The sequence below is a fragment of the Schistocerca cancellata genome, chromosome 11 (genome assembly GCF_023864275.1).
Source record: "Schistocerca cancellata isolate TAMUIC-IGC-003103 chromosome 11, iqSchCanc2.1, whole genome shotgun sequence".
Classification (NCBI taxonomy): domain Eukaryota; kingdom Metazoa; phylum Arthropoda; class Insecta; order Orthoptera; family Acrididae; genus Schistocerca; species Schistocerca cancellata.
In genome coordinates, this window is record NC_064636.1 from 22,129,139 (window position 1) to 22,139,075 (window position 9,937).

At 48.7% G+C, this 9,937-nt stretch overlaps 1 pseudogene; it reads right to left on the reverse strand.

Moving 5' to 3' along the window:
- Positions 1-839: 839 nt before the first annotated feature.
- On the reverse strand, positions 840-957 carry LOC126109040 (5S ribosomal RNA; annotated as a pseudogene).
- Positions 958-9,937: the final 8,980 nt, after the last annotated feature.

Below are 9,937 nucleotides of genomic sequence, written 5' to 3' on the forward strand. Positions count from 1 at the left end.
AAATGTTCAGAAACGTAAAACTGTGCATTTCACAAAAAGAAAAGAAAAACCGTAAAAATCCTATAACTACTATATTGGGATCGCCAGACTGTTTACAAAACACTTGTGCGACCCATCCTAAGAATACAACTCAAGTATGGTGGACCTGTACCAAAGAGGACTGAAGGGCGATGTTGACCCTATACAGAGAAGGGCAGCACGGTCTGTCACAGATCTGTTTCGCTCAAGGAAGAGTGTGACGGGGATGCTGAAAAAACTGAACGGCTGAACTGCAAGACGGACGCCAAGTACTTCGTGAAAGCCTACTTAGAAATTTTGGGAAAAAAAAGAGTCATAAGTCGAAAATTTAGGCGTACATTACAACGCCCTGCGTGGCTGTCACGTAGGGACTGGTGCACGTCGGTAGCTGGGGGGGGGGGGGGAGGGGGGGCAACGCAGCAGATTTCTAACACAAAGGGACCGCGTTCGATTCCCGGCTAGCTCTGAGAGTTTTTCCTCTTGCGGACTGGGGACTGTGTTCACCTTACATCCGTACCGTCATTACTGACGTGAAACACGCCTCGGACACCCTGTCGTATCTCCTCCCCACTACTGAGATGGTTCCATGCCCACGAATCGAAAGTCAATACACTGAAAGCACTCCGTCTTCAGGCCACGAGTGGGCTACCGGGACCATCCGACCGCCGTGTCATCCTCAGTGGAGGCTGCGGATAGGAGGGGCGTGGGGTCAGCACACCGCTCTCCCGGTCGTTATGATGGTATTCTTGACCGGAGCCGCTACTACTCGGTCGAGTAGCTCCTCAATTGGCATCACGAGGCTGAGTTGCACCCCGAAAAAATGGCAACAGCGCATGGCGGCCTGGATGGTCACCCATCCAAGTGCGGACCACGCCCGACAGCGCTTAACTTCGGTGATCTCACGGGAACCGGTATAGCCACTGCGGCAAGGCCGTTACCTCAATACATTGAAATGAATAAATAAAATTAAAAAGAGGAGAGTAATTACTGTGCACACAGAGGCGACTAAGAAGCCATTCTTCCCGCGCTACACACGCCAATGGAACGGATAGTAGCGCTAGGAACTCTTTCAGGAGGAAGCACCCATTGCCACGCGCTTCACTTGGTCCACAGACTGCCGGGACCGCCCCAGGTCAGTGACTGCCCCCCCCCCCCCCCCCCCCCCCGCTACGCACGACGCCAACGCACAGAGACCGCAGGCCCGGGTATTTCTGCGACGGCGGCCGCCTCGCAAACATTTGGAGAGCCTAAACACGGCCCATCACCCCCCCCCCCCTTCCCCCCCCTCCTCCCCCTATTCCAGGCGCGTGATGCACCACACACGTTGCGGATGCGTGCGGACTCCCGCAGCCGCGTGGGTGGTTCTGCCTTTGTAAACACCCTGTGCCGGCGTCGGCGTCGGCGTGGGTAAACAGCCTGTAGCGGCGCCGGCGCCTAATGAGGCGTCGCGGCGGGCCGACGCCCACGCACCCACCCCGCGATAGTATTTTATTTCGCGTCTATTTCTGGAGCACCCTGTGCGTCAACGGACTTTTGTGCCGCACTGTTCAAACAGGGTGTTCGGCGAATTCGCTCGTTTCCCCAAAGATGTGCGATACAATTCTGTTGCACTCCCCATTTCCTGTGTCGATTCCGAGAACTGTGTTTACACCGAATCGATTGCTTCAGACCGGCCGGGGTGGCCGAGCGGTTCTAGGCGCTTCAGTCTGGAACCGCGTGACCGCTGCGGTCGCAGGTTCGAATCCTGCCTCGGGCATGGATGTGTGTGTTGTCCTTAGGTTAGTTGGGTTTAAGTATGTTGTGGCTTGGCAAGACAGCCAAGCCACTATGATGAAGAAGCCGAAAGGCACGCGTTTAAGCTCACGCAGGCTGGCGTGAGGTCTGGAACAGGACAAAGCAATGAGACTACAGAAAAAGGTAACTGGTAGAATACTTAAGTTTAATCCATAATTGGTGAACATCGCTCTTGACGGTACAAGTTTTACAGCATCAATAGTAACTGGTAATGGCGCCTTGCTAGGTCGTAGCAAATGACGTAGCTGAAGGCTATGCTAACTGTCGTCTCGGCAAATGAGAGCGTAATTTGTCAGTGAACCATCGCTAGCAAAGTCGGCTGTACAACTGGGGCGAGTGCTAGGAAGTCTCTCTAGACCTGCCGTGTGGCGGCTCGGTCTGCAATCACTGACAGTGGCGACACGCGGGTCCGACGTATACTATCGGACCGCGGCCGATTTAGAGGCTACCACCTAGCAAGTGTGGTGTCTGGCGGTGACACCACAAAGTAGTTCTAAGTTCTAGGGGACTGATGACCATAGACGTCAAGTGCCATACTGCTCAGAGCCATTTTTTGATTGCTTCAGACGGTAGGAGATTCTCTGTACTTGAACACGTACTAAGAGTTGATTCTGACGTAACACAATAGACACTTTTGGAATGCAACATACAGTTGCTTAAAATCTGCCTTCTTTTACCGCACCAACCGTTTCACATGGAAGGACAGGTCACGTACAACTTTTACGGAAACCAGGCAATAGTCGTAAGAGTCACAGGACATGAAAGGGAAAGGCTTCGAACCTGGATCTTCTGCTCCGTAGGCAGATGAAGTAACCACTACGCCACCCGGGCACAGGGTCACAGTGGCTTTGCACAAACTACCCTAGTACGCCTGCCTCCTCAGTCCACATTTCCGTTCACGCCTCAGCCCTGTTGTCATTCCCCTGAATGATGCTGAAAGAGAGTTAAATTTCTGAGAGCATATTTCCCTGGACGAGTCAAGCAATATGTTGTTTCCTCCTTCGTGTATCTCTCTCAGACGCCACGAAAGTGAAATTAGAGAGACTCGGGCCGACGCGCAGTCTCACCGGCGAATCGTTCTGCTGGCGAACCGTACGCGACTCAGACAGGAAAAGAGGCGAAATGCCTGTGGTACACACGGCAGGGTCGCTTGTGAAATGTGGATGAAGCTGAGATGTTTTTGTGGATTATGCAGGATAGTGACCCGATTTCAAACTAAACTAAAGTAAACTCCGTCCGAACAGGCCTCGGAAGGCCCAGCGGTACCGACCGGCCGCCGTGTCATCCTCACACCACAGGCGTCACTGGATGCGGATGTGGAGGGTTGTGTGGTCAGCACACCGCTCTCCCGGCCGTATGTCTGTTTACGAGACTCCTCAGTTTGTCTCACAAGAGCTGAGTGCACCACGCTTGCCAACGACGCTCGACAGACCGAACGGTCACCCATCCAAGTGCCAGCCCGGCTCAATAGCGCTTAACTTCGGTGATCTGACGGGAACCGGTGTTACCACTGCGGCAAGGCCGTTGGCCCCCGATTTCAAAAGTCAATATTTATTCGTAACAAGATGCTAGAAACCTGGGAAACTTTGCAAAATACCCGTAGAAGCATTAACTTGTAACTATGCTATTACAAATGCTCTGTGTGTCCAGCATCTAGACCTGTCGTTTCCAAGATTTCTTAGACCATTACACCCGAGTGGAAACAGACATTAGGAAGAACCCCCCACCCCCTCTCCCCCGCCTCCTCTGCCTTCTCTTGTCCCCAGGCTCCTCCCAAATCATCACCAACTTTACCACCTACTTGAATTGTACAATGAAAGACTTTTGTTGGAACACATTCATTTTTAAAATGACGAGAGATGAATGATACACTAAGTGACCAAGGTATTCGGACAGACCCCAAAATATACATTTTTCATATCAGGGGCGTATTAAACTGCCACCTACTGCCAGGTACTCCATATCAGCGACCTCAGTAGTCGTTAGACGTCGTGAGAGAGCAGAATGGGGCGCTCCGCGGAACTCACGCACTTCGAACGTGGTCAGGTGATTGGGTGTCACTTGTGTCATACGTCTGTACGCGAGATTTCCACACTCCCAAACATCCCTAGGTCCACTGTTTCCGACGTGATAGTGAAGTGGAAACGTGAAGGGACACGCACAGCACAAAAGCGTACAGGCCGACCTCGTCTGTCGACTGACAGAGACCGCCGACAGTTGAAGAGGGTCGTAATGTGTAACAGGCAGACATCTATCCAGACCGTCACACAGGAATTCCAAACTGCATCAGGATCCACTGCAAGTACTGTGGCAGTTAGCCGCGAGGTGAGAAAACTTGGATTTCGTGGTCGAGCGGCTGCTCATAAGCCACACATCACACAGGTAAATGCCAAACGACGCCTCGCTCGGTGTAAGGAGCGTAAACATTGGAGGATTGAACAGCGGAAAAACGTTGTGTGGAGTGAGGAATCACGGTACACAATGTGGCGATCCGATGATAGTTTTTGGGTATGGCGAACACCCGGTGAACGTCATCTGCCAGCGTGTGTAGTGCCAACAGTAGAATTCGGAGGCGGTGGTGTTGTGGTGTGGTCGTGTTTTTCATGGAGACGGTGGCAACCCTTGTTGTTTTGTGTGGCACTCTCACAGGACAGACCAACATTGATGTTTTAAGCAATTTCTTGCTTCCCACTGTTGAAGAGCAATTCGTGGATGGCGGTTTGATCTTTCAACACGATCGAGCACCTGTTCATAATGCACGGCCTGTGGCGGAGTGGTTACACGACAATAACATCCCTGTAATTGACTGGCCTGCACAGAGTCCTGACCTGAATCCTGTAGAACACCTTTGGGATGTTTTGGAACGCCGACTTCGTGCCAGGCCTCACCGACCGACATCGATACCTCTGCTCAGTGCAGCACTCCGTGAAGAATGGGCTGCCATTCCCCGAGAAACCTTCCAGCACCTGACTGAACGTAAGGCTGCGAGAGTGGAAGCTGTCATCAAGGCTAAGGGTGGGCCAACACCACACTGATTTCCAGCATTAGCTATGGAGGGCGCCACGAACTTGTAAGAGGTGTAGGACGTCAAACGGGACGACTTGGAGTAGGAGAGAGACCACAGGACATTTTAATTTCCACTGTGTATACCTTTAAAAATAAATTCATAAAACTTTGTCAGAATGATCAGAAAGGATTCAGGATTTACACTCATAGCAGAGAAAGTTCAAAAATATAAGAAAATATTTTTTTTTTCTTTTACATTTGTATTTCTCCTTTTTTTCACTTACCATTGGCTGCATTTGTTCCTGTAGGTACACTTTTCTTCATAAGTAAGGAAGATTCTTCCATGAATTTTGCACAGCATGCAAACCATACTTACAGGTGTATGAAACTCTAGAATTTTCGAAATCTATTAAAAACTGTGGTAAAAAATTGAGATGATTAAGTATAAAATTTGAGTTTTTTCTAAACATGAAGTTTAAAATGTAACAGCACATTCATTTTTTCATAAATTAAATAATTTCTAGAGTTTCATACACCTGTAAGTATGGTTTGTATGCTGTGCAAAATTCATCGATGAATGTCTCTAACTTAAGAAGAAACGTGTACCTATAGCAACAAACGCAGCCAATAGAAGTGAAAAAATAATGAACTTTCTCACGCACAGAAAAAATTATTTTATTATGTTTTAGAACTTCCACTGCTATGAGTGTGAAACCTGAATCGTTCCTGGTCATGCTGACAAAGTTTTATGTATTTATTCGTAAAAGTATAGACAGTGGAAAATTATAGTGTCCTGTGGTGTGTCTCCTGCTCCAAGACGTCCTACCCCCCTTAAGCATTTTCAGCCACGTGTCCGGATACTTTTGATCACACAGTGTATGTAGACAGCAAAGTCCCTGGAAGAGCAGTTGAACGGAATGGACAGTGTCTTGAAAGGAGGGTATAAGATGAACATCAACAAAAGCAAAACGAGGATAATGGAATGTAGTCGAATTAAGTCGGGTGATGCTGAGGGAATTAGATGAGGAAATGAGACACTTAAAGTTGTAAAGGAGTTTTGCTATTTGGGGAGCAAAATAACTGATGATGGTCGAAGTAGAGAGGATATAAAATGTAGACTGGCAATGGCAAGGAAAGCGTTTCTGAAGAAGAGAAATTTGTTAACATCGAGTATAGATTTAAGTGTCAGTAAGTCGTTTCTGAAAGTATTTGTACGGAGTGTAGCCATGTATGGAAGGGAAACATGGACGATAAACAGTTTGGACAATAAGAGAATAGAAGCTTTCGAAATGTGGTGCTACAGAAGAATGTTGAAGATTAGGTGGGTAGATCACATAACTAATGAGGAGGTATTGAGGAGGATTGGAGAGAAGAGAAGTTTGTGGCACAACTTGACTAGAAGAAGTGTCCTGTTGGTAGGACATGTTCTGAGGCATCAAGGGATCACAAATTTAGTATTGGAGGGCAGCGTGGAGGATAAAAATCGTAGAGGGAGACCAAGAGATGAATACACTAAGCAGATTCAGAAGGATGTAGGCTGCAGTATGTACTGGGAGATGAAGAAACTTGCACAGGATAGAGTAGCACGGAGAGCTGCATCAAACCAGTCTCACGACTGAAGACCACAACAACAACAAGTGTATGTAGTTTCGAACTGACATCGTTCCTTTTGAAACACCCCGTAGTTTTGTCTGGTTGTGTGACGGTGTGCTTGCACAGTGGTGGGCCGGTACTCTTCTGACCGCCCTGTAGTTGTCTCGTGCGTGCAGAGAGATTCACACAGCTCTGTTACAAAGACGTCAGTGACTCTTACGCTGTGCTCCGCCGTGAGGTCTGGGGTGTTGCTCGGGACGTCTGAGGCGCTGTCGGGTGTCCCATGTCTCGGCTGCGTGCCGTTCGATGACTGGCGGAAGCTGTCTGTACCGCACCGCAGCCCGCCGCGTATTTCTGGTCACGGCGGCCGCTCGCCTCGCCAAACAAACACGACGCCGGGCGCACAACCCCCCCCCCCCCCCCCTGCCCGCAACCGCTAATCCGAGCCCACGCGGCGGACTTTCGCTTTCCAGTCGCCTCGGAAAGAAAGCAAACGGGCCCGCGTGACGTCACCCACACTGCGGCGGTCACACCGCACGCCCGTCGACAGCTGACGATCGCAGTGGGAGCAACCGGACACGGGGCAGTTCAAGGTCAGCTCCACCCCCCGCAAATTACACCGTCCCCGTTCCACTGCGAAGTCCACTCACTGCCCATTTCCGCAATCCCCCGTAGTTCTGTAGCCGAAGGTTGGTAGTCCCGACCCCGACCGTGTTCAATTTCTCAAAATAGCGTAAGTGAGCTATTGCGACAATGGCTCTGGCTCTGAGCACTATGGGACTGAACTTCTGACGTCATCAGTCTCCTAGAACTTAGAACTACTTTAACCTAGATAGAAGAAGAAACAGGAGTCGATTTAGAGGAGATAGGGGATCCAGTATTAGAACCGGAATTTAAAAGAGCTTTGGAGGACTTACGGTCAAATAAGGCAGAAGGGATAGATAACATTCCATCAGAATTTCTAAAATCATTGGGGGAAGTGGCAACAAAACGACTATTCACGTTGGTGTGTAGAATATATCAGTCTGGCGATATACCATCTGACTTTCGGAAAAGCATCATCCACACAATTCCGAAGACGGCAAGAGCTCATGCATCGAAGCTGCTTACAAGAATAATATACAGAAGAATGGAAAAGAAAATTGAGAATGCGCTAGGTGACGATCAGTTTGGCTTTAGGAAAAGTAAAGGGACGAGAGAGGCAATTCTGACGTTACGGCTAATAATGGAAGCAAGGCTAAAGAAAAATCAAGACACTTTCATAGGATTTGTCGACCTCGAAAAAGCGTTCGACAGTATAATATGGTGCAAGCTGTTCGAGATTCTGAAAAAAGTAGGGGTAAGCTATAGGGAGAGACGGGTTATATACAATATGTACAACAACCAAGAGGGAATAACAAGAGTGGACGATCAAGAACGAAGTGCTCGTATTAAGAAGGGTGTAAGACAAGGCTGTAGCCTTTCGCCCCTACTCTTCAATCCGTACATCGAGGAAGCAATGATGGAAATAAAAGAAAGGTTCAGGAGTGGAATTAAAATACGAGGTGAAAGGATATCAATGATACGATTCGCTGATGACATTGCTATCCTGAGTGAAAGTGAAGAAGAATTAAATGATCTGCTGAACGGAATGAACAGTCTAATGAGTGCACAGTATGGTTTGAGAGTAAATCGGAGAAAGACGAAGGTAATGAGAAGTAGTAGAAATGAGAACAGCGAGAAACTTAACATCAGGATTGATGGTCACGAAGTCAATGAAGTTAAGGAATTCTGCTACCTAGGCAGTAAAATAACCAATGACGGACGGAGCAAGGAGGACATCAAAAGCAGACTCGCTATGGAAAAAAAGGCATTTCTGGCCAAGAGAAGTCTACTAATATCAAATACCGGCCTTAATTTGAGGAAGAAATTTCTGAGGATGTACGCCTGGAGTACAGCATTGTATGGTAGTGAAACATGGACTGTGGGAAAACCGGAACAGAAGAGAATCGAAGCATTTGAGATGTGGTGCTATAGACGAATGTTGAAAATTAGGTGGACTGATAAGGTAAGGAATGAGGAGGTTCTACGCAGAATCGGAGAGGAAAGGAACATGTGGAAAACACTGATACGGAGAAGGGACAGGATTATAGGACATCTGATAAGACATGAGGGAATGACTTCCATGGTACTAGAGGGAGCTGTAGAGGGCAAAAACTGTAGAGGAAGACAGAGATTGGAATACGTCAAGCAAATAATTGAGGACGTAGGTTGCAAGTGCTACTCTAAGAGGTTAGCACAGGAAAGGAATTCGTGGCAGGCCGCATCAAACCAGTCAGTAGACTGATGACCAAAAAAAAAAAAAACCTAGCTAACCTAAGGACATAACAGACACCCATGCCCGAGGCAGGATTCGTACCTGCGACCGCAGCGGTCGCGCGGTTCCAGACTGTTGCGCCTAGAACCGCTCGGCCACTCCAGCCGGCTGCGACAATGGCAATCCGTTAAGAAACACCATGTGATCAAAAGTATCCGGACAACTGACTGAAATGACTTACCAGTTCTTGGCGACCTCCATCGGTAATGGGGGAATTCGATATGGCGTTGCCCCACTCTTAGCCTCAATGAAAACTTCCACTTTTGCAGGCACAGGTGCTGGAAGGTTTCTCGGGGAATGGCAGCCCATTCTTCACGGAGTGCTGCACTGAGGAGAGGTATCGATGTAAGCTGGTGAGGCCTGGCAAGAAGTCGGCGTTCCAAAACATCCCAAACGTGTTCCGAAGGACTCGGGTCAGGACTCTGTGCAGGCCAGTCCATTACAGGGATGTTACTGTCGTGTAACCATTCCGACACAGGCCGGGCATTATAAACAGGCGCTGGATCGTGTTGAAGGATGCAATCGCCATCCCCCAATTGCTCTTCAACAGAGGGGAGCAAGAAGGTGCTTAAAACACCAATGTGCGCTGTAATAGTGCCACGCAGAACAACATGGGGTGCAAGCCCCTCCATGAAAAACACTACCAGACCCAAAGACCACCACATCTGAATTTCACTGTTGGCACTACAAATGCTGAGATATCACATTCACCGAGCATTCGCCATACGCACAACCTGCCATCGGATCACCATATTCTCTTCTGTGATTTGTCTTCACACACAATGTTTTTTCGGCATTCAGTTATCCAGTGTTTACGCTCCTTACACTAAGCGAGCCATCATGTGTGGCTTATGAGCAGCCACTCGACCATGAAATCCAAGTTTTCCCACCATGAGAGAGGACACGTTGCTCTCTCGCCGAAAACTATTAAAGATTTTGTTACAACATGACGCACTTCGAGCGGACTGCAGGAAGTTAATGGCCTGAGCAGACCTTGATGGTGCCTGGTAGGGCGCTGAAAGCATGAGGTATTCTTATGGTTCTTAAGCTTGTAGAAACAGCAACTTGGAAGCTGGAAGCAATTGGCGGTGAGCCCATCCCTCACTAAATCTTTCCGGACACGCACACATCTGTACAGGGATACAGAGCAGACCCTAGTCGAGACAGGAC